The sequence below is a fragment of the Syngnathus scovelli genome, chromosome 10 (genome assembly GCF_024217435.2).
Source record: "Syngnathus scovelli strain Florida chromosome 10, RoL_Ssco_1.2, whole genome shotgun sequence".
NCBI classification, from domain to species: domain Eukaryota; kingdom Metazoa; phylum Chordata; class Actinopteri; order Syngnathiformes; family Syngnathidae; genus Syngnathus; species Syngnathus scovelli.
Window position 1 is genome coordinate 6264078 of NC_090856.1, and position 24544 is coordinate 6288621.

A 24544-nucleotide genomic window follows, 5' to 3' on the forward strand; every position below is an offset into this window, starting at 1 on the left:
CACACGGACACTCCATTAGGTACACCGCCATTTTCAAGTGTAGCTAATAACAGGCCACTTTATTAGGGAAATATCATGACTCAAGAATTGTCTCTGTGCAACGGTGTGGTGTTTCTTAACAACTGAATTGAAAATGAGTCCACGGAAGCACTGCAACGGCCGCAGAATTTTTGAAAGAACAATTCATTTTAGGATGAACTATCGATACAAATATTTTCATTTGATTGATGGCAATGGCGTTAACCACTCGACCAGAGCCTGCTCGGAAACAAAAGGAGATTTGGTCATATTGATAGGGTATCCTCCATCCAAACATGTTGGGTGTTCAAAGTTTCAACGGATAGTCCGAAGCAACCCTTTCCACAGTAGTCACCATGACAGGCGACCACCTGGTGGCGTCAGTGTGCCGAGCGCCGTTGGACGATCAGGAGAAGAAGATTTGAATCGACGGAGGGGACGTCAGGGCTTTAGGTCAATTGAAGACATGTGTGCTCGCTCAAGGGGAGTTATCATATGCAGGTGCGCGTGGCGGCGGACGGTTTCTCAGGTAAGCGAGCATGCTAGCAAATGTTTGTCGTCTCCTGCCGTTTTTCACGACGGACGCCGTGTTTGTTGCACGATTGGCACGCTCTGTTGCCTTTTCTCACAAGCCTTTTTTTGTTTGATTTGTTTGTCGCAGGATTGTCGTACTCTCGTGACTCGGCCACGTCACGTCCACCGCGACGGTGGGCCTGGAGGTAAATCGTAGGCCGCAGGCCATTTAGCCCGTGAGCAAATGTTTGCAGTTTCTTACGATGCCATTTATTATTTCTTGCAGGATTTTCGCTGTCTAGGGAGTGCTTGAGGTTTGAGCACGGCACGCCACAATCGACTTTGCGTCGCGTCGTTGCGCGTTTTGGTGGTATTTTAAATTTCTTTCGCGGGTTTTTTTTTTTTTTTTTAATGCTGGCCCGCATTTTTTCATTCGTTTGTTCGTAAATGACGCCGCCGATAAACGCGTGTTTGTCTGACTATAGGAAATGTTAGTTTGACTCGGGTCAACTAAACCATTTTTTAATTATTTTATATTATGCGTGTCATGCAAACTGGTGAATGTAACGAATATGTTACGTCATGTCCAAATCGGACCAAAGCCATTCAAAGATGGCGCCCGCCCGCTCTCGTTCCGTTACGCAACAAACATTTGCGCGGGTTATTTTCTCCCGTTTTGGACGCCGCCAACCTGGATCATCTGTCCTATGTGAGGTGAGTTGTAGATGATGAAATTAAAACATGAATTATAAACTTGAATAATTCTCATAATTTACTACAATGTAATGATATATTTTTTCAAATGTAAAACTCTACTTCGAATATCTAAAATTAAAATATTAACTATAATTTTGATAAATTATCATAACTTACTACAATATGATATTTTTTTTTTAATGGAAAACTCCTAGTATGTATAATTGTTGGTAAAAAAAAATCATGCCATTGGCACTCTACTCAATGTCTATTTTTGTTGCAATAATTTGCTTGTCTTTTGTCGCACTAAAAAAGGCCGCCCAGCCAGCATCCTTCTATACAAAGCAAGCAGGAGGCTCTTGAGGAGCCCTTTCAGTGATGTTGAGGACACTGAGGAAGAGTAGTCCTAAATCGGGTGAAAAACCTGTTTTTGTCAAGTGTCAGCTTCCCAACACACAATGGTTGTCGAGTTTTAGCTTCCCAGCACACAATTAATGGCTGTCTGTGTTATTGTAGGCTGCAAGAGGAGCCGGATGGGATAAGTAATTCCACATGAAAAGGCGCAATGGCCTATCCAAGGGCGCAATGGCCTATCCAAAGACGCCATGGCCTATCCAAAGGAGCCATGGCCTATCCAAAGGAGCCATGGCCTATCCAAAGGAGCCATGGCCTATCCAAAGGAGCCATGGCCTATCCAAAGGAGCCATGGCCTATCCAAAGGAGCCATGGCCTATCCAAAGGAGCCATGGCCTATCCAAAGGAGCCATGCCACATCCATAGGAGCAATGCCACATCCATAGGAGCCATAGCCTATCCATAGGACCAATGACCTGTCCAAAGGAGCAATGACCTGTCCAAAGGAGCAATGACCTGTCCAAAGGAGCAATGCCATATCCAAAGGAGCAATGCCATATCCAAAGGAGCAATGCCATATCCAAAGGAGCAATGCCATATCCAAAGGAGCAATGCCATATCCAAAGGAGCAATGCCATATCCAAAGGAGCAATGCCATATCCAAAGGAGCAATGCCATATCCAAAGGAGCAATGCTATATCAAGTCAAGAATCAAGCAGTGCGCTGCAAAAGGTGACGTGTGCCGATTATGTGCCCAGGAGGGGGCAGTGTAGTTGCCTTTGGTTATGGGTGCACGACGGAAAGGTTGCAGGTGTGGCCAGTGTTTGGGGGTCTGGCGGTTGGTCTTGCTTAAGAGGTTGTGGCTTATCTGGATCCAGCGGTGTCTTGCGCTTGGTTGCCATTGACGGCTCGCTTGGGGGAGGACGTGGTGACTTGGATGGAGACAAAACTGAACTTTGACGCAGAGCCCAATGTCCAAGCTTGCCATATGACTTGTACCATTTTGTCTTTTTCTAACCTGCCACTGTCGTACTTGCTGCGTTCTTTGTTCTCCCCCATCGGTGTAGGGCGGCGTTGGAGCGAGCCGATCCCGAATGTCCAATTTTGCAATTTGACATTTTCTTTTTCTAACCTACCACTGTTGCACTTCATCTAAGCCTAACCTACCACCACTGTGGTACTTGCGTTCTTTGTTCTCCCCTAGGTGTTGGAGCGAGACAGTCACATTGTGTGTCTTTTTCTAACCTACCACTGTCGTGCTCGATCGAAGCCTAACCTACCACTGTGCGTCCTTTGTTCTCTAGGTGTAGGGGGCGGTGTTTGGGCGAGCCGGTCCACGAGGAAGACGTAATGATGCGAGCAGCGCCCAACTCATTGCATGTTCTGCCATTTGCAGGCCGGAAGCAAAAGGGGGGGTGGCGCACGGCCCGATCCGACCCGGCGACGATCACCAAAAACAGCTAGTCCCTGTGATCAAGTAAGCAAGTGACCGACGACTTGGGGTGCTCTTTGAGTTTCTAACATGTTTCTGTTTCTGCAGATGGCGACTGGGACGTGACACAATCTGATCAGAAGTGGACTGACTGCTGTGGCATTGATCTGAAGTCGCCGAGATCTGAGGGAGACCTGCTTCCCTGGAGGCGTCGACCTGCGCAGCTTGAACGTGTGAAATGGATTTTTTTAATTTTTTTTTAAATTACACCAGCGGTGTCCCAATGTCTGCTTGAGGGCTGCATACTGAAACAAATTCAGAATTCTTTGACACCAATTCATTAAATCAATCACGAAATGTTGCCATTGACATTTTGCGCTACAAAGCAGTGTTGCGTTCATTCGTGTGGTGTGTAGATCAAGTTGCCCAGAGGCTGCCATTTGGACACCAATGGTGACATGTGTGTAGGGCTGCACGTGTATTGGAAAACTGCCATATGGTGGTCTAGGTTATTGACATGCACTTTAAGACAGCAAAGATTTGTTTTTTCGTATCTCAAATGAAACGTGTCTTCTTGCCTAACTATTTGTAATGAGTTAAGACGATAAGTCATTGATGTAAGTTAAAGTTAACTAATCTAACTGATCTCATTGCGATCAAATAGTTAACCTCCATCCAAGAATTTTGCACAACTTGCCTCAATGCAGTGGTCTGGCCCAATACTGCCATATCATTGATTTTCCAAAATGTTGTGCAGCCCTCATTGAGTGCCAAACGCGCAGCGACGGCAAGCGCAAGCGACCGCGCAGCGACGGCATGCGCAAGCGACCGCGCAGCGACGGCAAGCGCAAGCGACCGCGCAGCGACGGCAAGCGACCGCGCAAGCGACCGCGCAAGCGACCGCGCAAGCGACCGCGCAAGCGACCGCGCAAGCGACCGCGCAAGCGACCGCGCAAGCGACCGCGCAAGCGAGACTTTTGTGCTTGTCTTGCAAGGTGGAAGAGACGATGTATGAAACGAAGAGCCGGTGGACGGAGGCCACCAGACCCGCGATTGGTGAGCGGGTTGCAAAGGAACGAATCACCCAAAGAAAGCAGTCGCCAAGTGTTGAAGAGGAGACCGATGCATGACTGGCCAAGGCTGGCCAGAGGCGGTGACATGGCAATCCAATCGGCAAGCGTAGTGTACACACTTGTTGGTTTTAATTTGATTTCCTTATTTTTCTGCCTTTCAGCTGGCAGCGGATGGGGCTAGTGGAAATTTTCCCCTTGCCGAAACCACCACAATGTCTGCCTTTCAGGATTGCTGGGGCAGTGGATCGGACGAGTCCCTGCACAGAGAGGGACTGGGCAGGACCGCGAGACCAGAGGGTAATAATAAAAAACTTTATTTGTAGAGCACCTTTCATACAAGAAATGCAGCTCAAAGCACTTTACAACAAAGAAAGAAATTATAAGCATTGAATTCTTCATATAGGAACAGACAAAAAGAAAACAAACATTCATGTATGCCTACGCAATTAATAAAGGGAGCTTAAAATGGTAGCAAGCTTTAATAGACAGGTAATGAGTACGTCCACAGAAGTGAACCGCATGCAACAGAGTGCCATTTTTCTTTTTGCAGTGGCACGAGGCGGAGGATGAGTCCAAACGTCGAATACCGGCCGGGCGGGGAGGAGCCAACCATCGGCCGACCTTCGCCCGTGATGAGCGGCCGACACGAGACGGACGGGTGCGGATGCGGCGAGGGCAAAGCGCCCAGCCAGCGTTTAAGGAGAGTATGACTTCGTTGGTTCTTTTGTCCTTTCTTTCTTTCCCTCCCTCCCTCCACTTTTTCACTGGGTGTGCACACTGGCTGTCTGCATGATGCCTCTTTCTTTCTCTCTCAGCGCTGCGTCATTTTGCAATATTGTTGTTTTACTGTTGTTGTTTTTTTTAAATCATGAAATGAACTGTTTGTACTGTAATTGTGTGTGTCTATGTACCACTGAACTGCAATTAAACTGAACTGAATTCAAGTGGTCCATTTTAAACATTGGCATTGGCAGTCTATCTTGCATACGAACTGGAATCATTTCAGACATTCTCAATGACAAGACAATTGTAAAGTTAGGCTGAAACAAAATTGACTTGTTAAATATGCAGTGTCAGGCTCTTTATTTATTTTAACTACACAAAGAAAAGCTGGATGCATTCTAAATTGTTGACAAAAGCCAAGTAGCCAGACACCCATAGATGCAAACGACAAGCGTACAGTCTCTGTTGCGATCAGTAAGTCATCTTTGGCAACCCTGCTTTAAAATGGCCACCAAACTCAGAATCTTGCAGAATGTTGGTACATTTTTCTGTATGAATAAAAGCTGTTATTTTAATGTAGTCAGAGCCGTTTTTTTTTGGTTTCTTTTGAATCGTCATGCATCATGCGGGCATTCTTGTGAATAAAATCAACTGTGGTGTTTGCTTCCTGTTGGTGGTCTTGTAAATAAAGTCAACTTTGGTGTCAGTCATCATTCGCGATGTGCCTCAATCGATGTTGCTTCTCTTGAATGTGAAACTTGCATGTTTTATTACAGGGCTTGATGTCTTCATTGGCTGTCTGACTACAAAAAAGGCTGTTGCTGTACAGTCCAGGTTGCTGCTAGTCAATTGAATTTATAAACATAGCGTGTAACTTCCGGGACCTTAGCTTTCAATTCAAAGCAGAGTTTCGTAACTACACGGCCAGCCTGGGCACATGTACTGGGTGGTAGCACCCAGTTCAGAGTAAAGTAAAGGCCAGAGTGGTCTTATTCATACCGGCATCCTTATGAAATTGACCATATCAGAAAGGCTAGATGAATTCCAAGTGCTGCCACTGAGTAGCAGCATATTTGCCTCAACCTGTCTGATGCTGGCTCAATGCGATGCACCTTTCGTTGTTTTGCCCAAAACAACCTAAGAAATAAAGAAGTACTGCCAATGTGCATGTGTGTTAAAAGTACAAAACACTCATTTGCATGATAGACCACATGCTAGATATTTGCCTCAACCTGTCTGATGCTCTATGTAACTCTACGTGATCATTTTTAACAATTTTAATCATTTTAATTAAGTACGTTACAAATGGTTGGGTGGCGGGTCAGAGCTTGCTTTGACAAAGGAAGTGTAAGGCGCTCCTTCCCTCCGCTAGCCTATGGGAGGTCCTTGGGCTAGACTGAGTACCCATTAAGCCCCCCCCCCCCCCTTGTCAGGGTCACGATGAAGCCACGGGAAGCAGGTGGTGGATGAAATTTGAAGGCAGCCAGAGAGTATCTTTGTTACTGGTTTTGGACTTCGTCGTGCTGAGCAGAGGATACCCTTAGGTACAATGGTCAGGACAGCCGCCCAGTATGGGCACTGCTCGGACAGAAAGCCATGGAAAGACATTCAATTCTTTGGATGACAGAACACTGGAGGGCCGTGGCCGTCAATGCCTTTTCCAGGCAAGACACCTGATGATGATGATGATGACAAATGATAGGCGCCCCAATTAGACAGCTGGGTCAATGTGACCCGTCTTTTGCGGTTTGTTCTGCCCAAAGCAACCTAACAAATACACATAAGCACTGCCGCCATCTCGACAATGTGCATGTCTCTCAAAAGTACAAAGCAAACAAGTTCATTTGTATAATACACTTCTAAACCACACGCTAAAATAATTCATGTGATGCAGAAAGTCTTCTGTAGCTTGCTATGATTTGCCAATTTGAGCAATGACGTATCCGGACCCGAGACTGGGGGTTGCCCGTCCATGTGCCTAATCGCTCGGCCATTGATACATCAGCAATGCTTCTTTTTATGTCTCCTCATGTCCTCAGCACTGCAAACCTTTGTGCCGGTACACCATATGAAGTAAATGACGGAATGTTTTTTTTTTTTACACCTCCTCTAATGTGTATCAACCATACCAGATGGTGTTTTAGAACAGCCTAGAATAGTAAATTACAAAAGGTAAAAAAAAAAAAAAAAACTTGTAAAGTCCTAAAAAGTTATTAATCGCTGTAAGTGGGAAGTACAGGTAAATGTCTGTCTATTCATAGCTATGGCTTTGTGGAATATCGCAGCGCGGCGTGTGCGGTAGGTGGCGCAGGCGGCGTGTAGCGCAGGCGGCGTAGAGCGCAGGCGGCGTGGAGCGCAGGCGGCGCAAGCAGCATGGGGCGCAAGCAGCAAGGGTGGGGAATCGAACCCTGGATCTCAGGTGTTCAAGCGCAGCGACGGAGCCACTCGCCAAGCGTGGCGAGCTCGGCAGTGACCCCGCTTTCACTTCGAGTCATTCTTACACGTTTAGTATTGCGCTCCGCGCGCGATGGGTAAGTACAAAAGGGAGCTGACGGCCGCCAGCTGCCAGGTCACACTGGCCGACCGGTTAGTGACACGGCCTCATACCCCGTACAATGCTGGTTCGATCCCAGTGGTGGGAGCGTTCTCCAGCCCACTTTTGTAAGTGTCTGAATACATGCATATAGACTGCATGTCTACGCATTTATTTATGTGTAAATACCCAGTGCGGCCCCGCCCGCAAGTGGGCGGAGCGATCCAGCGGGCCCCGCCCCCACCGGGATGGCCCCGCCCCTGGCCCCGCCCCCATCGAAATGGCCCCGCCCCCTGCCCTACAAAAAGACAGTAGGGCAGGGGGCGGGGCGAAGCCCCGCCCCCTGCCCTACTAAATGACAGTAGGGTAGGGGGCGGGGCGACGCCCCGCCCCCTGCCCTACAAAAAGACAGTAGGGTAGGGGGCGGGGCGACGCCCCGCCCCCTGCCCTACAAAAAGACAGTAGGGTAGGGGGCGGGGCGAAGCCCCGCCCCCTGCCCTACAAAAGGCAATTGAAAGTGTATTGAAAGTGTACAGTAGGGTAGGGGGCGGGGCTTCGCCCCGCCCCCTACCCTACTGTCTTTCAATACACTATTAAAAGACAGTAGGGTAGGGGGCGGGGCGAAGCCCCGCCCCCTACCCTACTGTCTTTTTATAGTGTATTGAATTAAGCACTATTAAAAGACAGTAGGGTAGGGGGCGGGGCGAAGCCCCGCCCCCTACCCTACTGTCTTTTAATAGTGTATTGAAAGACAGTAGGGTAGGGGGCGGGGCTTCGCCCCGCCCCCTACCCTACTGTCTTTCAATACACTTTCAATTGTCTTTTGTAGGGCAGGGGGCGGGGCTTCGCCCCGCCCCCTACCCTACTGTCTTTTTGTAGGGCAGGGGGCGGGGCTTCGCCCCGCCCCCTACCCTACTGTCATTTAGTAGGGCAGGGGGCGGGGCTTCGCCCCGCCCCCTACCCTACTGTCTTTCAATACACTTTCAATTGTCTTTTGTAGGGCAGGGGGCGGGGCTTCGCCCCGCCCCCTACCCTACTGTCTTTTTGTAGGGCAGGGGGCGGGGCCATTTCGATGGGGGCGGGGCCAGGGGCGGGGCCATCCCGGTGGGGGCGGGGCCCGCTGGATCGCTCCGCCCACTTGCGGGCGGGGCCGCACTGGGTATTTACACATAAATAAATGCGTAGACATGCAGTCTATATGCATGCATTCAGACACTTACAAAAGTGGGCTGGAGAACGCTCCCACCACTGGGATCGAACCAGCATTGTACGGGGTATGAGGCCGTGTCACTAACCGGTCGGCCAGTGTGACCTGGCAGCTGGCGGCCGTCAGCTCCCTTTTGTACTTACCCATCGCGCGCGGAGCGCAATACTAAACGTGTAAGAATGACTCGAAGTGAAAGCGGGGTCACTGCCGAGCTCGCCACGCTTGGCGAGTGGCTCCGTCGCTGCGCTTGAACACCTGAGATCCAGGGTTCGATTCCCCACCCTTGCTGCTTGCGCCCCATGCTGCTTGCGCCGCCTGCGCTCCACGCCGCCTGCGCTCCACGCCGCCTGCGCTCTACGCCGCCTGCGCTACACGCCGCCTGCGCCACCTACCGCACACGCCGCGCTGCGATATTCCACAAAGCCATAGCTATGAATAGACAGACATTTACCTGTACTTCCCACTTACAGCGATTAATAACTTTTTAGGACTTTACAAGTTTTTTTTTTTTTTTTTACCTTTTGTAATTTACTATTCTAGGCTGTTCTAAAACACCATCTGGTATGGTTGATACACATTAGAGGAGGTGTAAAAAAAAAAAAACATTCCGTCATTTACTTCATATGGTGTACCGGCACAAAGGTTTGCAGTGCTGAGGACATGAGGAGACATAAAAAGAAGCATTGCTGATGTATCAATGGCCGAGCGATTAGGCACATGGACGGGCAACCCCCAGCGTCGGGTTCAGATACGGCATTGCTCAAATTGGCAAATCTTAGCAAGCTACAGAAGAAGACTTTCTGCATCACATGAATATTTTTTAGCATGTGGTTTGGAAGTTTACTATGCAAATGAATTTGCTTTGTACATTTTAGAGACATGCACATTGGCGAGATAGCGGCAGTACCTATGCGTATTTGTTAGGTTGCTTTGGGCAAAACAAACCGCAAAAGACGGGTAACATTGACCCAGCTGTCTCATTAGGGCGCCTATCATTTGTAATGTAGTTGTTTCAAGTTAAAAATTATTGCATACAGTTCAATGGAGCGTCAGACAGCTTGAGGCAAATATTGTGTATTAGGTTGCTTTGGGCAAAACAACGAAAGACGCATCGCATTGACCCAGCACCAGACAGCTTGAGGCAAATATGCTGCCACCCAGTGGTAGCACTTGGAATTCATTTAGCCGACAGGTGTCAAACTCAGGGCCCGGGGGGGGGGCAGATACGGCCCGCCACTTCATTTTATGTGGCCCGCGAAGACTAACTGTGCATCAAATTCGTGTGTCATTACCAGATTTGCAAATGGTCTTCACTATTAATATCTTTTTTTTTTTTTACTCATCTGATTTGAAAATGATTTGTCAATTTGTTTTGTAGCTTTTACTGTATATAATATGAGGTGCTCGTACATTTGGGTTGACAGTCATAATGGCCCTCCGACAGAAGCTATGATAACAATGCGGCCCGCGAAACAAAATGAGTTTGACACCCCTGATCTAGCCTGTCTGACATGGTCAATTTCATGAGGATGCTGGTATTAAGACGACCACTCTGGCCTTTACTTTACTCTGAACTGGGTGGTACCACCCAGTACATGTACCGAGGCTGGCCGTGTAGTTAAGAAACTGTGCTTCGAATTGAAAGCCAAGGTCCTAAACGTTACACGCTATATTTATAAATTCAATTGACCTCAGCAACAACCTGGACTGTACAGAAACAGCCTTCTTTGTAGTCAGACAGCCAATGGGGACGTCCAGCCCTGCAACAAAACATGCAAGAAGTTTCACATTCAAGAGATGCAGCTTCAATTGAGGCTCATCGCGAATGATGACTGACACCAAAGTTGACTTTATTTACAAGACCACCAACAGGAAGAAAACTGTTGATTTTATTCACAAGAACGCCCACACGATGCATGATTCAAAACAAACCAAAAAATGGCTGACTAGATTAAAATACCAGCTTTAACTCATACAGAAAAATGTACCAACATTCTGCAAGATTCTGAGTTCGGTGGCCATTTCAAAGCAGGGTTGCCAAAGATGACTTATTGATCGCAACAGACACCGTTTGTACGCTTGTAGTTTGCATCCATGGGTGTCTGGCTACTTGGCTTTTGTCAACAATTTAGAATGCATGCAGCTTTTCTTTGTGTAGTTAAAAAAAAATAAAAGGCATATTTAACAAGACAATTTGGTTTGAGACTAACTTTACAAATGTCTCGTCATTGAGAACGTCTCAAATGATTCCAGTTTGTATGCACGATGCCAATGTTTAAAATGGACCACTTGAATTCAGTTCACAGTTTAATTCAGGTTCAGAGGTACATGCACACACAATTACAGTACAAAGAGTTCACTTCATGTATTTAAAAAAAAACACAATAATAAAAACAATATTGCAAAATGACGCAGCGCTGGGAAAGAGAGAGGCCTCATGCAGACGGCCAGTGTGCACACCCAGTGAAAAAGTGGAGGGAGGGAAAGAATGAAAGCACAAAAGGAAAAACAGTCATACTCTCCTTAAATGCTGGCTGGGCGCTTTGCCCTCGCCGCATCCGCACCCGTCCGCCTCGTGTCGGCCGCTCATCACGGGCGAAGGTCGGCTCCCCCCCCCGGCCGGTATTCGACGTTTGGACTCATCCTCCGCCTCGTGCCACTGCGAAAAGAAAAACGGCACTCTGTGGCATGCGGTTTACTTCTGTGGACGTACTCAGTACCTGTCTATTAAAGCTTGCTCCTATTTTAAACTCCCTTTATTAATTGCGTATGCGTACATGAATGTTTTTGTTTTTTTATGTCTGTTCCTATATGAAGAATTCAATATTTATAATTTATTTCTTTGTTGTAAAGTGCTTTGAGCTGCATTTCTTGTATGAAAGGTGCTCTACAAATAAAGTTTTTTATTATTACCCTCTGGTCTCGCGGTCCTGTCCAGTCCCTTTCTGTGCAGGCACTCGTCTGATCCACTGCGCCCAGCAATCCTGAAAGGCAGACATATTGTGGTGGTTTTGGCAAGGGGAACATTTTCACTAGCATTCCCCCCAAACCTTGACTAAGGTAAGTTTGAATCAGGTAACTAGCGGCACGCACGGGCTGGCACATGTCTCATACGGCCCTCCCGCATTGGAGCGATGCGGGTTATGAAATGTTTAACCCCTTACAAAAAGGGAGGGAGGGAGGGAGGGAGAGAGCGAGGGAGAAAGCGAGAGGAGATGAGAAGAGGCTTTGGTGCGCACTTAAGCGCAACCGGCCAGTTCCCCCTGAGTAGAGCTGGCTTGGCCCCGAGAGGAGAAAAAAAAAAAAGAGGAAAACGTGACGTCACGGAGAGCGTCACGGAGAATCTCCTTGTCCTCGACACCGTCGACGACACTGGGACCCAGACTGGCAGACATTATACCCTGGTATTCCACAAAGGGCAAGGTATAGCCACGTTCCACCCTGAGTGCACCAGGCCATGCAGGTACTGCCGGGCGCATTGGAGAAAGAGAGCGAGAGAGAGAGAGGGAGGGGGAGGGAGGGAGGGAGGGGGTGTCTACTTTGCCAATTCGTATCTAGAGGGTCACAGCAACCCAAATGCCTGTGCGTGCTACTAGTTACCCTATTCAAACAGACAGGGGTAGGGAAAGCTCAAAAGAAAAAAACCAAGTCATACTCCCCCCGAAACGCTGGCTGCATCTGCACCCATCAGTCTCGTGTGGGCCGCTCGTCACGGGCCAAGGTCCGGGTCTGCTCCGGCCGGTGTTGGACTCGTCTTCCGCCTCGCACAAGTGCATAAAGACAAACGGCACTCAGTTGCATGCGGCTCACTTCTGTCAACGTACTCATTACCTGCCCCCTCCCTGGTCTTGTGGGTGCAGCCCAGTCCCTCTCGGTGCAGGCTGGCGCTCGTCCCGTCGGCCGCCCCGGCAACCCTGAACGGCAGACAAATAAGGAAATCAAATTAAAAACATGTGCGTTGCATATTGGATTGCCATGTCACCGCCTCTGGCCAGCCTTGGCCAGTCATGCATCGGTCTCCTCTTCAACACTTGGCGACTGCTTTCTTTGGGTGATTCGTTCCTTTGCAACCCGCTCACCAATCGCGGGTCTGGTGGCCTCCGTCCACCGGCTCTTCGTTTCATACATCGTCTCTTCCACCTTGCAAGACAAGCACAAAAGTCTCGCTTGCGCGGTCGCTTGCGCGGTCGCTTGCGCGGTCGCTTGCGCGGTCGCTTGCGCGGTCGCTTGCGCGGTCGCTTGCGCGGTCGCTTGCCGTCGCTGCGCGGTCGCTTGCGCTTGCCGTCGCTGCGCGGTCGCTTGCGCATGCCGTCGCTGCGCGGTCGCTTGCGCATGCCGTCGCTGCGCGGTCGCTTGCGCTTGCCGTCGCTGCGCGTTTGGCACTCAATGAGGGCTGCACAACATTTTGGAAAATCAATGATATGGCAGTATTGGGCCAGACCACTGCATTGAGGCAAGTTGTGCAAAATTCTTGGATGGAGGTTAACTATTTGATCGCAATGAGATCAGTTAGATTAGTTAACTTTAACTTACATCAATGACTTATCGTCTTAACTCATTACAAATAGTTAGGCAAGAAGACACGTTTCATTTGAGATACGAAAAAACAAATCTTTGCTGTCTTAAAGTGCATGTCAATAACCTAGACCACCATATGGCAGTTTTCCAATACACGTGCAGCCCTACACACATGTCACCATTGGTGTCCAAATGGCAGCCTCTGGGCAACTTGATCTACACACCACACGAATGAACGCAACACTGCTTTGTAGCGCAAAATGTCAATGGCAACATTTCGTGATTGATTTAATGAATTGGTGTCAAAGAATTCTGAATTTGTTTCAGTATGCAGCCCTCAAGCAGACATTGGGACACCGCTGGTGTAATTTAAAAAAAAATTTAAAAAATCCATTTCACACGTTCAAGCTGCGCAGGTCGACGCCTCCAGGGAAGCAGGTCTCCCTCAGATCTCGGCGACTTCAGATCAATGCCACAGCAGTCAGTCCACTTCTGATCAGATTGTGTCACGTCCCAGTCGCCATCTGCAGAAACAGAAACATGTTAGAAACTCAAAGAGCACCCCAAGTCGTCGGTCACTTGCTTACTTGATCACAGGGACTAGCTGTTTTTGGTGATCGTCGCCGGGTCGGATCGGGCCGTGCGCCACCCCCCCTTTTGCTTCCGGCCTGCAAATGGCAGAACATGCAATGAGTTGGGCGCTGCTCGCATCATTACGTCTTCCTCGTGGACCGGCTCGCCCAAACACCGCCCCCTACACCTAGAGAACAAAGGACGCACAGTGGTAGGTTAGGCTTCGATCGAGCACGACAGTGGTAGGTTAGAAAAAGACACACAATGTGACTGTCTCGCTCCAACACCTAGGGGAGAACAAAGAACGCAAGTACCACAGTGGTGGTAGGTTAGGCTTAGATGAAGTGCAACAGTGGTAGGTTAGAAAAAGAAAATGTCAAATTGCAAAATTGGACATTCGGGATCGGCTCGCTCCAACGCCGCCCTACACCGATGGGGGAGAACAAAGAACGCAGCAAGTACGACAGTGGCAGGTTAGAAAAAGACAAAATGGTACAAGTCATATGGCAAGCTTGGACATTGGGCTCTGCGTCAAAGTTCAGTTTTGTCTCCATCCAAGTCACCACGTCCTCCCCCAAGCGAGCCGTCAATGGCAACCAAGCGCAAGACACCACTGGATCCAGATAAGCCACAACCTCTTAAGCAAGACCAACCGCCAGACCCCCAAACACTGGCCACACCTGCAACCTTTCCGTCGTGCACCCATAACCAAAGGCAACTACACTGCCCCCTCCTGGGCACATAATCGGCACACGTCGCCTTTTGCAGCGCACTGCTTGATTCTTGACTTGATATAGCATTGCTCCTTTGGATATGGCATTGCTCCTTTGGATATGGCATTGCTCCTTTGGATATGGCATTGCTCCTTTGGATATGGCATTGCTCCTTTGGATATGGCATTGCTCCTTTGGATATGGCATTGCTCCTTTGGACAGGTCATTGCTCCTTTGGACAGGTCATTGCTCCTTTGGACAGGTCATTGGTCCTATGGATAGGCTATGGCTCCTATGGATGTGGCATTGCTCCTATGGATGTGGCATGGCTCCTTTGGATAGGCCATGGCTCCTTTGGATAGGCCATGGCTCCTTTGGATAGGCCATGGCTCCTTTGGATAGGCCATGGCTCCTTTGGATAGGCCATGGCTCCTTTGGATAGGCCATGGCTCCTTTGGATAGGCCATGGCTCCTTTGGATAGGCCATGGCGTCTTTGGATAGGCCATTGCGCCCTTGGATAGGCCATTGCGCCTTTTCATGTGGAATTACTTATCCCATCCGGCTCCTCTTGCAGCCTACAATAACACAGACAGCCATTAATTGTGTGCTGGGAAGCTAAAACTCGACAACCATTGTGTGTTGGGAAGCTGACACTTGACAAAAACAGGTTTTTCACCCGATTTAGGACTACTCTTCCTCAGTGTCCTCAACATCACTGAAAGGGCTCCTCAAGAGCCTCCTGCTTGCTTTGTATAGAAGGATGCTGGCTGGGCGGCCTTTTTTAGTGCGACAAAAGACAAGCAAATTATTGCAACAAAAATAGACATTGAGTAGAGTGCCAATGGCATGATTTTTTTTTACCAACAATTATACATACTAGGAGTTTTCCATTAAAAAAAAAATATCATATTGTAGTAAGTTATGATAATTTATCAAAATTATAGTTAATATTTTAATTTTAGATATTCGAAGTAGAGTTTTACATTTGAAAAAATATATCATTACATTGTAGTAAATTATGAGAATTATTCAAGTTTATAATTCATGTTTTAATTTCATCATCTACAACTCACCTCACATAGGACAGATGATCCAGGTTGGCGGCGTCCAAAACGGGAGAAAATAACCCGCGCAAATGTTTGTTGCGTAACGGAACGAGAGCGGGCGGGCGCCATCTTTGAATGGCTTTGGTCCGATTTGGACATGACGTAACATATTCGTTACATTCACCAGTTTGCATGACACGCATAATATAAAATAATTAAAAAATGGTTTAGTTGACCCGAGTCAAACTAACATTTCCTATAGTCAGACAAACACGCGTTTATCGGCGGCGTCATTTACGAACAAACGAATGAAAAAATGCGGGCCAGCATTAAAAAAAAAAAAAAAAACCCGCGAAAGAAATTTAAAATACCACCAAAACGCGCAACGACGCGACGCAAAGTCGATTGTGGCGTGCCGTGCTCAAACCTCAAGCACTCCCTAGACAGCGAAAATCCTGCAAGAAATAATAAATGGCATCGTAAGAAACTGCAAACATTTGCTCACGGGCTAAATGGCCTGCGGCCTACGATTTACCTCCAGGCCCACCGTCGCGGTGGACGTGACGTGGCCGAGTCACGAGAGTACGACAATCCTGCGACAAACAAATCAAACAAAAAAAGGCTTGTGAGAAAAGGCAACAGAGCGTGCCAATCGTGCAACAAACACGGCGTCCGTCGTGAAAAACGGCAGGAGACGACAAACATTTGCTAGCATGCTCGCTTACCTGAGAAACCGTCCGCCGCCACGCGCACCTGCATATGATAACTCCCCTTGAGCGAGCACACATGTCTTCAATTGACCTAAAGCCCTGACGTCCCCTCCGTCGATTCAAATCTTCTTCTCCTGATCGTCCAACGGCGCTCGGCACACTGACGCCACCAGGTGGTCGCCTGTCATGGTGACTACTGTGGAAAGGGTTGCTTCGGACTATCCGTTGAAACTTTGAACACCCAACATGTTTGGATGGAGGATACCCTATCAATATGACCAAATCTCCTTTTGTTTCCGAGCAGGCTCTGGTCGAGTGGTTAACGCCATTGCCATCAATCAAATGAAAATATTTGTATCGATAGTTCATCCTAAAATGAATTGTTCTTTCAAAAATTCTGCGGCCGTTGCAGTGCTTCCGTGGACTCATTTTCAATTCAGTTGTTAAGAAACACCACACCGTTGCACAGAGACAATTCTTGAGTCATGATATTTCCCTAATAAAGTGGCCTGTTATTAGCTACACTTGAAAATGGCGGTGTACCTAATGGAGTGTCCGTGTGGTTCCCTCGTTAAGCGCACCTGCGTGAAAAGTTTTCGCTCCTGCAGAACTTCAAATGGCCAAAATCTTTTAACGCAGGTGCGCTTGACGAGGGAATCACACAGACACTCCATTAGGTATACCGCCATTTTCAAGTGTAAATTGTTATCACTTTTAGGGAAATATCATGGTCAAAAATCAAAGGTGTTAAGCTCTCAATCTTGGAAAATATGTTGGAATGATTTTGGTCATTTTCAAGTTCTGCAGGAGCTAAAATCATTCCAACATTGATTGGATTGTAGTTGATGGTGTTACTATACCGAATGTGTTTGAATAAAAGATTGAAAAAGTAATCCCTTATGCCGATATGTGTTATTTTGGGGGACACCAACTCATATAACAACGTAAAACATACAGTCACATAAAGCAGTTGACCAAATGTTTGAATGATTCAAATTGGTACCACCTGAATAGAAGCTGCGTAGATAAACGAGTCGCACAGCGTTCAAATTGGGCAGGTGGCCATTACGATTGAATAGTATTTTTAGACAAAAAGAGGAAGCTCCGCTTTCGCAGAGCATCAAAAAATTGAGATAGACTCTTGTTGTTCCTCCCCACGGAAATCTTTAGTAAAAGGCGAAAGATTTATACGATCTGAAGAGAAACAAGAGTGAACTAACTGAAAGCGTCGACACGGGCCACCCCATTGCTGGTCTCACCAAGTTAGCAGGCGGTGTCACACTCATGTTGTAACAATATATATATTTTTTAAATAAAATTGATACACCTTGATATACTGGCTATATTTAGGATGACCTAACGCCTAACCAAGACGTATAGTTCAAATAAGTATTTGGTGTTTAGAAATGTAGTTCGTCGTCGTAAACGATGTCAGCGCAAAGGATTGTGGGTACACGATGACGTAAGTACTTTTTTTTTTTTTTTATGACAGCGTCGCCTGTCGATTGGGCGACTATTTTTTTAGTGTGAGTACTGCAAGTAAAATCAGTTGTGTATCTGGGTTCACGTACCTTTTGGCCATTAGTTTTTCTTTATAGTGTAGGTAAACTGAGAACGGGAAATGATGCGTGGGGGTATTCCAGAAAGCAGGTCATGTGAAAGTTATATCAAGGTCTATTATTTTTATTTTTACAAAAACATACGTTCGTGTCATGCAACAAGTCGGGAACGTAGCTATTTTATTTTTATTTTGCACTTACGAATTTGTCCGGCAACTACATGCACAGTTAAGGCTCCAAAACGCTTAGTGTGTCCCGTCGCTGCAAATTTAAGCTTCGTGTAAGCACACTTCTGCCATGATTTTGTATCATATATCGACCACCCAAACAACAACTATTAACAGTTTGGAATGATAATGCGTCACTGTGCTGTTTTCAACCTGTGCATTGAACAAATGGTTGCAGAGTTTCGTGTGTTAGCGTAGGTTTAGTGTCACGTGGTTCACGTTGACCCAATAGAATAACGATGAAATGAGCTCCTGATGGGAATAGTTTACCAGTAATGTATCAATACGTTCGTATCATGTAACGAGTCGGTAACGTAGTTACTTACTACATTTTATTTTGCTAATTTGTTTAATGAAGTTAGGCAAGTAAATGGACATATCCAGAAAACAGTTAATGCTCCAAAGCGCTCAGTGCGTCCCGTCGCTGAAAGCGTCCATCTATCATGTTGTTGTATTACACAGGTAAAACAGGGGAGAGCGCGAACGCAGTCCCCCACGAGCATAAATTATGCAGTCGAGATTCCCACATTTGGGGAATTCGCTGGAGTCAGCACAACCGGAGTGCAATGGCTGAGCCTCACCCTGGGTGAACCACCTTCTTGATCATGGTATCTCCCCTGCCAGGTAAGTATGAGTTGTACAAGTCGCCGGGGCCCAAGTCTTTACCGCGCACACCATCTTCAGTCAGAGGCTAATTCGCTACAAATGTGTGAGCACACATATTCACTGGATGAGACAGCATTCATAGAACTGTTAACATAGTACCTTTAGTCATTACAAAACCAAAGCATTATTAATTACGTACAAAATAGATTAAAAAACATTACCATCATACTTTGCTTCTGTTTCTACTGCCTCCACGCCTTTGTTCACCTCCTTTTTCTTAGAGTCGCTAACTAGTGGTGATGGCAGCAACCATAATAAATGAAGTAAAAACATGCCCATCATGCGTTGACTCTTTTCACCTGATAACCTTAAAACGGTATGAATGTGTATTTATTGAAAATCTCCAACATTACCGCAGAAAAAAATATGTATTTCTTTTTCTGAACAAGTTTTGAAAATGACATTTTCTTAAAAATTTGAGAATAAGAATTGTACTAAAAATTCCTGGAACAACGATAGGAAAATCTCAAGCAAAGAAACACATTTTAATTATAATTTACAAGGGCTACGTAAATTCTTGCTGCCGCTCAAGTCGAGCCGTCATGAACTTAAATCAAACTCTAACAAGACATGTCTAAACTGTTTTATCCCGTTAGATTGAAACTAACGGGTTGCAATGGCTTAATGAGGATTTATAATATTAATTTGACCAGTAGAGGGGGGTGCACCGTTCCTGGAGATACTGCAATACCAGGTCGATGCGTGGAGTGGACGGAGCAAGCCCCTATTCCATCTCCCTGCTCCAAAAATCAATTTAATATTTGGTCCCCGGATAGGGGACGTATCAGATATTAAACTGATAAGAACAGATACTACACTTGATCTTAGCCAAAAGGCCGAGAAGCGATAAGCAGAAGCCGGTCTCAGGCAACCACTTCAATAAAGAGACTACCAATTCAAGTTACGGTTTAAATATATCGACTCATGCTAATGCCACGTACCGACCACCCAAAAAACAACTATTAACAGTTTGGAATGATAATGCGTCACTGTGCTGTTTTCAACCTGTGCCTCGAACAAATGGTTGCAGATTTTCGTGTGTTCACGTAGGTTTAGTGTCACGTGGTTCACGTTGACCCAATAGAATAACGATGAAATGAGCTCCAGATGGGAATAGTTTACCAGTAATGCATCAATACGTTCGTATCATGTAACAAGTCGGGGACGTAATTATTACATTTTATTTTGAACTTACTAATGTGTTTAATGAAGTTCGGCAAGTAAATGCACATTTACAGAAAACAGCGCTCAGTGTGTCCCGTCGCTGTAAATTTAAGCATCATTTAAGCGCCCTTCTGCCATGTTACTGTATTACACAGAAATATCAGGGGAGAGCGCGAACGCAGTCCCCCACTACCAGAAATTATGCAGTCGAGATTCCCACATTTGGAGAATTCGCAGGGGTCAGCACAACCGGAGTGCAATGGCTGGGCCTCACCCTGGGTGAACCACCTTCTTGATCATGGTATCTCCCCTGCCAGGTAAGTATGAGTTGCACAAGTCGCCGGGGTCGACGTCTTTACGGCGCACACCATCTTCAGTCAGAGGCAAATTTGAAACAAATGTGTGAGCACACATATTCAGTGGATGAGACAGCATTCATAGAACTGTTAACATAGTACCTTTAGTCATTACAAAACCAAAGCATTATTAATTACTTAAAAAAATAGATTAAAAAATATTACCATCATACTTTGCTTCTTTTTCTACTGCCTCCACGCCTTTGTTCACCTCCTTTTTCTTAGAGTCGCCAACTAGTGGTGATGGCAGCAACCATAATAAACCATAATAAATGAAGTAAAAACATGCCCATCATGCATTGCCTCTTTTCACCCGAGAACCCTAAAACGGTATGAATTTGTATTTATTGAAAATCTCCAACATTACCGCAGAGAAAATATATATATTTCTTTTTCTGAACAAGTTTTGAAACTGACATTTTCTTAAAAAAATGAAAATAAAAATTGTATTAAAAATTCGTGGAACAATGATAGGAAAATCTCAAACAAAGAAACACATTTTAATTATATTTTACAAGGGCTACGTAAATTCTTGCTGCCGCTCAAGTCGAGCCGTCATGAACCTAAATCAAACCCCAACAAGACATGGCTTACTTTTTCATCCTGCGGGAATGAAGCTAGCGGATCGCAACGGCTTTCTGAAATTTACTTATCTTGATTTGACCAGTAGAGGGGGGTGCACCGTTCCTGGAGGTACTGCAATACCAGGTCGATGCGTGGAGTGGACGGAGCAAGCCCCTATTCCATCTCCCTGTTCCAAAAATCAATTTAATATATGGTCCCCGGATAGGGGACGTATCAGATATTAAACTGATAAGAACAGATACTACACTTGATCTTAGCCAAAAGGCCGAGAAGCGATAACCACTGATGGGTTTGAGGCAACCACTTCAATAAAGAGACTACCAATTCAAGTTACGGTTTAAATATATCGACTCATGCTAATGCCACATACCGACCACTCAAACAACAACTATTAACAGTTTGGAATGATAATGCGTCACTGTGCTGTTTTCAGCCTGTGCATCGAGCAAATGGTTGCAGATTTTCGTGTGTTCGCGTAGGTTTAGTGTCACGTGGTTCACGTTGACCCAATAGAATAACGATGAACTGAGCTCCTGGTGGGAATAGCTTACCAGTAATGCATCAGTACGTTCGTATCATGTAACGACTCGGGAACGTAGTTACTACATTTTATTTTGCACTTACTAATTTGTTTAGTGAAGTTCGGCAAGTAAATGCACAGTGGCAGAAATCAGTTAACGTTCCAAAGTACACAAAGTATCATGTCAAAGCAAATTTAAGCTTCGTGTAAGCACCGTTTTTTCTGTCATATCTACTTTTGCATTAAACAGTAAGATCAGGGGAGAGCGCGAACGCAGTCCCCCACTACCAGAAATTATGCAGTCGAGATTCCCACATTTGGGGAATTCGCAGGGGTCAGCACAACCGGAGTGCAATGGCTGAGCCTCACCCTGGGTGAACCACCTTCTTGATCATGGTATCTCCCCTGCCAGGTAAGTATGAGTTGTACACGTCGCCGGGGCCCAAGTCTTTACGGCGCACACCATCTTCAGTCAGAGGCTAATTTCCTACAAAAGTATGAGCACACATACTCAGTGGATGAGACAGCATTCGTCGACCTGTTAACTTAGTACCTTTAGTCATTGACCATATCAATGTAAATAGGAACAACAACAACAAAAACAACATACATCTGTAATTCCCAACATGCATTGGTTCTTTTCCTGCGCGTCACGTGATTCTTGTTTCTTTTTGTGGTCAGGCGCGGAAATCAATGCTGCTGCCATCTAGCGGTGTAACGGCATATACACTTTAACAAAACAGGTTTAGAAAGGCCAATCCAGGAAAATCCACATTTGCAAGAGTAAATACAGGATCATACACTAAAGTGCAAAGGCAAAAATTTAATAAAATACATTTTTTGAAATATTACTTCCTTCCTTACTAAGTGGGACTTCACCCCACCTAAGTGACCTGTTAGGCCCTAACAGAGGGGAAATTAATTACTAAGAATCAAAAAGTTGCCCTCCTGTGGCACGGAAGCTAACTGCAAGTATAACCAGCATTTAAAAGATGGTTAAGTCAAGTTAAAAGTTAAAGTCGTCTTTTTAGCACAGTATAATGTGTCGATGTTGAAGTTGTAAAAAATTAAGCCGTTGAATTCAAGAATTCAAGAGTACTAATTCAAGAGTTTTTATTCGCCATGTTTGAGCGGGCCAAACAAGGAATTTGACTTTGGTAAATCACAGCCTCTGTTCAACATTTAGGTGACTAACAACAATACTCAGGACATGTGAAAAATGGCAGATATTCTCAAACATCCCCTGATCTTAAACTCCCAAGAGGGCAAGGAAAAACTCAAAACTCCAGCTAGGGGAAATGAGAAACCTTGAGAAGAGACCACAGATGGGAGGGTCCCTCTTCTAGGATGACCAGGCTGCAATGGATGCAGAGAGGACACATAGTACAAAGGAATGGGGTCGAAATACAAAAACAGATATGCTCAAACCTCATTGAATAAAGTACATAAGCAGACAAGTATATTCACATATTAAATAAATAAAAGAAACATTTTAAGCATATAATTATACCTACACACCAAATCAATAAAGAAGACATAACTAGACATTTTTGATAAGTGGTAATGAGAAAGGTTTTTATAACTTTATGATCTGATATATATATTTCTGAGCACTTTGAAATAACAAATGACTTTGGATATATTGCCTAAATAGCTTAATGACCCTTAAGGAACTGTGTAATGCATGCCTGATGTTTTTCTCTAAATCATGGACACGGCCAGAGTCGTCTTGACCGTTCAGTACTTGATTGTATCTTATGTTTTGACTAATGCGAGACGCCAGTTTTTGATTACTACTGAACGCTCTGCACAGAGGGAAATATTTTGCCTAACAAAGAAAAGATATGGTTGGAAGCATGATTAAACTAAGAATATAATGACGTAAGCAAAGACATGAAGTATCAAAAGAACAAACTTTACATAGTCAGGGAACAGCAATAGATTAATGGTGTCACAGCCAAAAGCTAACATAATTTCGTACAAAATGACAAAATCGAAAGAATGAGGTACGCCAGTGTATGTCCAAGATTGGTGAAGAATGTTCACAGGAAGGTCACGTGGAGATAAAACCAGCAGGTGCCAGAGGGAGCCAGCCAAGGACTCGGCCAAAGATGATCGCCAAGGCCGAAAGACGGGATGGAAGACAACAGCCCCCCACACACACCGAATCGCCCATAACCAGCACCCACTCCCATGGCGAACTTGCCCCACCCCAAAGACTCATCAATCTCGGCCCACAATGTGCAACTGAAGAATATAAGCTGATCAAAGAACCTTGAACATTGCCTTTTCTGAATGGAGACTTTCTGCTCTTGAAAGGCCCAGCGCTGTATTGTACTTTCCTGAAAACAGAACTTTCTGAACAAGAATTGTGATTGAACTCAACCAACCTGTGTAAGTCTAATTTCTGCTTCAGTGTCCTAGCAATTTCCTAAATCTGAAGAAATCAAACGAGCACGCAGTGAGTAAATTGGATAACAGGTGATTGGCAATGGCTTTTGCCGTGAGGCGCAGATCGCGCGCTCCTTAAACGGTGGACAAAATCCAACACCATGTAAACTATAGTTACGAGGTATAAGGACTTCAAAAAAACATGACAGGTTGCTGCCATTGTTATTTGAATTCAACAACACGGTTAAAATCACGTCGGGAGAAACATTAGGAGCACATCATTACACATGGCTTACGTTTTGTTTTAACCAACTTTAAAGTACTACTCTGACCATGTTCCCTCCCTCAATGCTCCACGAGGAAGCAAAGAACGTTCATCAAGAGCGGAAAATCTATGGTAATATCATTATTCTCCGCCAGCTTCACGCTCGGGAAGGAACATCAATTCTCGTCATCGCAGTTAGCCAGACCGTAACTTCAGAAAAGCATTCCTCAAGTTAAGAACTATAGAAATGATCCCTGAGAGTATAGTCTTAACTCCATCACGGGCGGCGGCGGGAAGTCATCTATCTGCGAGAGTAGCATTTTTACCCAGAGGGCAACCTCTGTCCAAATTCACTACACCACGACTAGTAAAGGACTATGTTAGATTAGATTGAGCGTCGACGTCATTGAAAAATAACATCATGAGGCTTTTAAAAATGCCTATAGTAGCCAAACAATCAACTTTACATTGTTGACACGTTTCAGTTCATCCACCGGCCGTGAGCACTGATGACGAATTGTCCATCGATCCATTTTCTGTACCGCTTGTCCCCACGGGGGGTCGCGGGCGTGCTGGAGCCAATCCCAGCAGTCATCGGGCAGTAGGCGGGGGACACCTTGAAACGTTTGCCAGCCAATCGCAGGGCACACAGAGACGAAAAAACGTCCGCACTCGCACCTACGCGCAATTTGGAGCGCTCA

General features: G+C 45.9%; 3 long non-coding RNA genes and 7 other non-coding genes across 13 annotated transcripts; 1 reads left to right on the forward strand and 9 right to left on the reverse strand.

The window, feature by feature from the left end:
• Positions 1-5: 5 nt before the first annotated feature.
• Positions 6-5524, forward strand: LOC125971012 (uncharacterized). 3 transcript variants are annotated; one of them, XR_007482327.2, is made up of 7 exons: positions 6-547; positions 680-737; positions 818-1642; positions 1744-3058; positions 3122-4166; positions 4248-4383; positions 4637-5524. It is a non-coding gene; the product is annotated as an uncharacterized lncRNA (long non-coding RNA). The 3 variants fall into 3 exon arrangements; XR_007482328.2 differs by having other exon boundaries at positions 818-1245; positions 1543-1642; positions 3122-4383; XR_007482324.2 differs by having other exon boundaries at positions 3122-4383.
• A 4854-nt stretch (positions 5525-10378) lies between these two features.
• Positions 10379-16672, reverse strand: LOC125971040 (uncharacterized). 2 transcript variants are annotated; one of them, XR_007482334.2, is made up of 8 exons: positions 16126-16672; positions 15936-15993; positions 15428-15855; positions 15031-15130; positions 13655-14929; positions 12381-13591; positions 11463-12310; positions 10379-11208 (listed from the first exon to the last, which is right to left on the reverse strand). It is a non-coding gene; the product is annotated as an uncharacterized lncRNA (long non-coding RNA). The 2 variants fall into 2 exon arrangements; XR_007482333.2 differs by having other exon boundaries at positions 15031-15855.
• Positions 16673-17209: 537 nt separating this feature from the next.
• LOC125971050 (uncharacterized) lies at positions 17210-22172 on the reverse strand. The gene is made up of 3 exons (XR_007482336.2): positions 21798-22172; positions 20248-21674; positions 17210-20097 (listed from the first exon to the last, which is right to left on the reverse strand). It is a non-coding gene; the product is annotated as an uncharacterized lncRNA (long non-coding RNA).
• Positions 17211-17324, reverse strand: LOC125976488 (U5 spliceosomal RNA). Its single transcript, XR_007484368.1, has one exon. It is a non-coding gene; the product is annotated as a U5 spliceosomal RNA (small nuclear RNA).
• Positions 18365-18528, reverse strand: LOC125976423 (U1 spliceosomal RNA). Its single transcript, XR_007484314.1, has one exon. It is a non-coding gene; the product is annotated as a U1 spliceosomal RNA (small nuclear RNA).
• On the reverse strand, positions 19220-19410 carry LOC125976440 (U2 spliceosomal RNA). The gene has a single exon (XR_007484327.1). It is a non-coding gene; the product is annotated as a U2 spliceosomal RNA (small nuclear RNA).
• LOC125976418 (U1 spliceosomal RNA) lies at positions 19888-20051 on the reverse strand. The gene has a single exon (XR_007484309.1). It is a non-coding gene; the product is annotated as a U1 spliceosomal RNA (small nuclear RNA).
• Positions 20754-20944, reverse strand: LOC125976437 (U2 spliceosomal RNA). The gene has a single exon (XR_007484324.1). It is a non-coding gene; the product is annotated as a U2 spliceosomal RNA (small nuclear RNA).
• Positions 21444-21607, reverse strand: LOC125976396 (U1 spliceosomal RNA). Its single transcript, XR_007484287.1, has one exon. It is a non-coding gene; the product is annotated as a U1 spliceosomal RNA (small nuclear RNA).
• A 1727-nt stretch (positions 22173-23899) lies between the features above and the next one.
• On the reverse strand, positions 23900-24113 carry LOC125976484 (small nucleolar RNA U3). The gene has a single exon (XR_007484364.1). It is a non-coding gene; the product is annotated as a small nucleolar RNA U3 (small nucleolar RNA).
• Positions 24114-24544: the final 431 nt, after the last annotated feature.